The sequence below is a fragment of the Phalacrocorax carbo genome, chromosome 4 (assembly GCF_963921805.1).
Source record: "Phalacrocorax carbo chromosome 4, bPhaCar2.1, whole genome shotgun sequence".
Lineage (NCBI taxonomy): Eukaryota > Metazoa > Chordata > Aves > Suliformes > Phalacrocoracidae > Phalacrocorax > Phalacrocorax carbo.
In genome coordinates this window covers 48002659-48008699 of record NC_087516.1, presented here as the reverse complement: position 1 = coordinate 48008699, position 6041 = coordinate 48002659, and the positions used below count along the sequence as shown (strand labels likewise).

Genomic DNA, 6041 nt, shown 5'->3' with positions numbered 1-6041 from the left:
AAACCTCCCCCAGGAGAATCAGAGCAGTATCAAAACTACCTGGATGGTACACATCACCTCATATCTGATTGCCCGTCTACAGAAAAAACACAGAATAAAACAGATGTGGAAGCCTTGATCCCAGTTTTGTTTGTTTTCAGAGTAATTATTGCTGTTGGCAACTCTGACAGAGAAGGAATGACTCAGAGTGAATCAATATGTCCACAAGCAAAAGGCAGAGTGTTCACAGCTAAAACAGGACACAGCTACAGTTGCATAACCATGTCTACACTACAGTCATAACAGAAAAACCTATCATATGCAATACAAATGAAACTGTTTCCTTTTCCCTCACTTCCATACACTCTATCAGTACTTGCAACATGAGGAATCACATATGGATTGTTGCTAATGACAGAATATTTCAGAAAATTACATTCTTGTGGTCTTTCAAATGTTGCAACCTCACTTAAGGCAAAACTTTGGGTTTCAAGGATGCTTTTAAGTAGCATTCTGACTAGAAATGGGAATCTCTGGTTTTCTGTAGGGAAATCACAATTTATAAAAAACCTTGTTTCATGCAAAAACTTGCAACCCCCGTTAGTGTGATGTAAAAAATAATTTTTTGAAATCTTTAGAGTAATTTTCAAGTCAAATTCTACTTTGGTCAGCTGTGTGACAGGATCAAATTTGTCTGCCATTAATGTGCACAATGCACACCAAACCCGAAATACTATTATATTAAAAACTTTGTCAAATAGCTACCTACTATGTTTTGAGTAGATGTAGGCTGCAAGTGATGTTGACACCGTTTTTGTACTGAGACAAATCAGGATTTGTAAATTTCAAGAATAAAAAAATACCCTCATGTATCAGGATCTGACCTGAAACACCCCAGTTCCAAAAAAATATGTTCACATAACTGTGGCCATGATTAGAATAGAGTCCAGTGTGTTATTGGCCCTTGCTCTCAGAGCAGCCTACTTTAATCAACTGTTTAATATAAAGTAGCCTTCATCTTGGGACTGTCTGACCCAGTGGAGTTTCCTGCACTGTGGCACAGTTCAATCAGGGGGAAAAACGCATCTATCTCAGAATAGCATAGCTTATAGCTTGTGGGAACAGCTCTCCAATGCAAAGTGGAACATTTGAGTTGGAGCTCCCCCAGGTTCAGGAAGATCTGACACTAGGTCGACTTTCTCATCCAGCGCCTTGGCTATGAAAAGAAGGATTATCATCAGTCACATGACACATGAAAGTAGTGGCTGGAGACAAGGCTAAAAACTGAGATAGATCTGACTATTGGAGCATGGCTGTGTCTGCAAGGACCTTAAAATCAAAAGTAATGTGCAATGGACTTGAGGCACTGAGCAAGTTGTCTTGAAAATGAGTTAAGGATTTAAATAGAATTTATGTGCCTAGTTCCATTTCAGATCAGCTACCCTATCCTCGGGTTTTATTATCTAACCCTTATGTGCCCTGTGGTACTCACTAAAAATATAAAATGCCTGGTCTGCCCTGGATTTTCTTCAGATATTTGTTAGCTGCTACATTCCAGCATGCTCTTTTCCATCCTTGGCAAGTATATCTTAAGCAAGACCTGGGTAGCAGAGCTGTGTTTAAAATAGCTGTTAATGTTAAGGCTATTTAGCTTTATAGCCCATAGGAAGCAAGGGAAATTTACTGTGAGCTACTCCCTGCATGATGGCACACACCGAATATTTACCAAGTAAAACATGATCTCAATGAAAGGCCATTTTCAAGGCTACTGCTTAACAGTTAACATGCAGTGGTGGGTGCAAAATTTGTTAAGTTAAAGCCTTAAATATCTTTATCTCCTCTAGCTTTCCACACCAATATTGAGGGTTAAAATGAGATGATGATTCTTTTTTGTTTGTTTGTTTTGGCAAACATTTTCTAAGATACACATTGCTTGCAAACAAGGACAAAGTCACACCCAAATGAAATGTTGAATTAATGGTCACCAGGTAGTTGTTAAAAAATCCCTGCCAATAAGAAAAACTCACACTGCATTACCAAATGGTGTATTTTTTCCAAACTACATATATTTGCAGTGATCCAACAATAAAAGCCCCCTTCTATAGTGCTAATATCTGCCTGAAACCTTGTAGTGCCACTTTTCACACAGATTCATTTTCTGAAGATGCTGTGGAAGACTGGAGAACAGCTCTGCTGCTAAATCAATCCAAAGAATTTATAGCAAGTTCTTCATGTAATATGAAGAATCCTTCATACTAAAAGTCAGCATAGGATGCTAGCTGCAAGAGGTCATGACTAAGACAAACTCCTTGCTGATCCTTTCGAGCGAAGTTTGAGTTTACTCAAATCCTTGCTGGAACAAGACAGAATTTTTTTTCCTACATACATGACACTAAAGTATGAAAATTTTGGACTCAAACTGAGAGCTTGTGTGCAAATCTTTTCTTCATTTAGGTCTTTGCAGAGGAGACAAGGTGCACTGCCAGCAGGCTGTTTTGTTCAAATGATACGCAAAATACTTGGCTGTACACTAGATAAATATCTGTAGAACATAAGGAAACTGGAATTTATGTGCAGGTCAACTCAAATCTTCATTTGGTAAGCAAAGGAACTGTGTCTAATTTATCTCTGGAAATGCTCTTCACATAAAGAGATGACACTTTGTACCTTCTACATTTCTGTTCTATAGCTTCATTGTTACGACCACACAAAACATCTCAATATTTCCAGTGCAGATTAAAACAAATTATTTTGGAATTCGAGGAGCCCTAGAAGTCCAGTTTCACTGTTCTCTGATAGGAGATTTATCTCCAAGGCATATTGCGTAAGACACTCATCATCTCTTCATCCATGCAGTAAGGAGGTGGCTTGTTCAGTATTCCCTCCATTTTGATTTACAGCTGAACTCTTCCTTACACAGAAAAGAACAGTCATTCCTGGTCAGGTTAATGGGACAGAAACCTCTATTAATAAACAATTTTGGTAGCATTTAAATAAACTTATTAGTTAATTCTGCCAGTGAAAGGCAAGGAGGGAGCCAAAGGCCAGGAAAAAGGTTGCAGAACTAGAAAATTGAAGTCTCATTTCAAATATTTGTATTTTTCTATAGCACAATTTTATTTCCTATGATAGGAGGGAGAGGTTTCAGCAGGCCATTGAGTGTATCTCTAACTGTCCAGAAAATGCAAACAATTTTTTTCAAAACAAAGTCGTATTGGGAAAAAAAATAGACTACAGAGCATGCTTTATTTTGTTAGTATGATAAATTCTTCATGATATGAAACACAAGCCCTGTGTCTTCATCCAGCTGTTCATCATCTGATAGCAACTTGCAGCATACATTTTGTATTATTTGGGTGCGGACACTTTTTGATACTCAAGGGTGCATCCACATATTTAGTTCATACCAGCACTGCATTTTTAAAGTAAATCTCCTAATTGCTCCCACTTACTGTTTATGTATCACAGAAGAGTCTTGGAGCACACAAATGGGTTCCTTCTAAATGAAATGAAAGCTGAAAGCTGAAGATGGACCCTAGAAACCACCTAATAGGCTCTGACCACAATTGGCTGTTCAGTCCACAGGATCTTGCCTAAAGCAAAACCCTTTGAGAATTGCATAGTATGGACATTTAGGTCTTGATGCCAACCAGTGCTATTAGGCCACAAGATTAGCTAATACAAGTGTGGTCTAAGTGCATCCCTGTAGGGTTTTGCGGATCTGGAGGTTAGCCACCAGCACCTGTAGACCCACTAAGATGCTTTTGACACATACAGAAACAGAACTTCAGATGCAACAAGAAATTTAGTAACAAAGTATTCAGGACTCAGAAAGCACATATTTCTCACAGGCTTGGCAGCAGCTGAGCACAGAATGACACAAACAAGAAAAATATTTTAGGTATTTAAACCACAATCGGGTCACCAGTGTTCACAGTTGGGCAGGTTAGGGGTCTTTCAATCTTTTTTTTTATTTTGTCTGAAGAGCCCCCAGTAATCCCTGTGCATCACAAAAGAAGTCTCAGCACTTAAATAAGGATGTTTTTCCTCCTGCAGTAGACAAGCACCAAAATTAATTACTGAGCTCCATGCTTTGACTCTAAAAATTCCTCCACGCGTACATATGTGACCCTGCATCACCGCATGGAGCTGTTATTTGAGATACTAGAGGTGTGCATTAGCACACCACTGTGCACAGACCAATTAATCCTGCTCCTCAGGCAACTGCCCAGCCAAAGTGGAACACCTCTCCTATGAGGAAAAGCTGAGAGAGTTGGGGTTTTTCATCCTGGAGAAAAGAAGGCCCTGGGGAGACCTTACTGCAGCCTTTCAGTGCTGAAAGGGGGCTTGCAAGAAAGATGGGGATAGACTTTTAGTAGGCCCTATTGCGATAGGACAAGGAGTAATGGTTCTAACCTAAAAGAGGGTAGATTTAGACTGGATATAAGGAAGAAGTTTTTACAATGAGGGTGGTGAAACACTGGCTCAGGTTGCCTAGATGCCCCATGCCTGGAAACATTCAAGGTCAGGTTGGACGGGGCTCTGAGCAACCTGATCTAGTTGGGGATGTCCCTGCTCACTGCAGGGGGGTTGGACTAGATGGCCTCTAAAGGTCCCTTCCAACCCAAACTACTATATGATCCTATGATTCTGTAAGTGGCACATCCTACTGACACCACTTTCTTCCTTCCAGTACCACCAGCTCAGCATCACATTTAACAGCAGAGATGCAGCTTCCATAAAACAGGACTTTGGCCTTGTTTGACTGAATGTGATAACAAAAACTCACCAAAAGGGGGAAAAATAAAACACCAGGCAATAGTGGACATGTTCACATCACTTTGTAAAAAAATCATTGCAGCCTGCTCCACACACCACCTCTTCCAAGTGTATTATTTACATCTGCTTTTTCAGTTCTCTGAGGTGGACCTGGATAATTCAATCACCACAACTCTGATGTGTCAAAAAGACCAATCCCATGCCACGACAGAAACACTATATACCTATGCGAGCATAACTGGCAGTAGCTGGCTGCTAAGACCTGGTCATGCCCATCACACCCCAGACTTCCACCAAGGCACCAGCTGAGGAGAGCCAGACCTCCTTCCAGCGTCTCTCAGGTGAGCTGGCACTCCTCCTCTGCAATAACTTTCACAAGTAAATTAAGACAGGGCTAATTTAGTCAACAGCAGCCTGTTAACACTTTCTCAGCCAGTGTGGAGTTTGTATTCCTCATCAGAGAATGTTTTCCACTGTGTTTCACGCCTTTGTTATAAAGCTGCTAAGATTTGCTGTACTGTGGACAACCTACTCTGTAACTACACCACCATTCTTTTTTACAGTTGTAGCCCTCTCTGTACACCCTCTCTGAATCAATACCTAGTAAATTCAGAATAAAGGAAAGCCCATATATTTTTGAATCTGCTTCCTAGGTCAGATGACCACTTCCCATCAAAAGCGGTGAGTGCTTTCTGCTGTCTTCAATGACAAGATGTGTGAACTGCCACCTTCTTGCTAGAAAATCTGTTTCTTCCATGTAGCATATTACATATTTTAAACTTTGAATGCTATTAATGACTTCAGCCAAAAAAAAAAAAAAAAAAAAGAGATAAAAGGATCCCAGATATTTCTTGCACCTTGTTTTTATTTGTAACTCTGGCAACCTGGCATCAGAGTTAACAATAGGGACACTTAAAAAATGCTATGGTTTATCTTCATTACAAAAGTACAAATATGAACCTCTTTATGAACCTCTTTTTCAGCAATGCAGTTTCCACGGTGACCATGCAATATCATCAGTTGTTTGTCATGTGGTGGTGTAAGACACCCACTTTTTCTTGCTGATGTCAAAACAACAAAGGAAAACCGAGAAATCCTGGCATGCATTGTTACATATTCTTAAATATAGACGTGAAAACAGATATCATTATTTTATTCAGTATAATCTTTCAATCCTCTGACAGAGAAATGTCATGGATAGATATACAGCCTGATATCAAAGTTATTTTATATGCCTTCTGCTATGAGCTTCAATAAGGACGTTAGCACAAGCATTGGACTCA

General features: G+C 39.7%; 1 long non-coding RNA gene across 2 annotated transcripts in view; it reads right to left on the bottom strand.

The window, feature by feature from the left end:
* The window catches only part of LOC135313091 (uncharacterized), a 160463-nt gene that overhangs the window by 80706 nt on the left and 73716 nt on the right, over positions 1 to 6041 (bottom strand). The gene's annotated exons all lie outside the window — the stretch shown is intronic.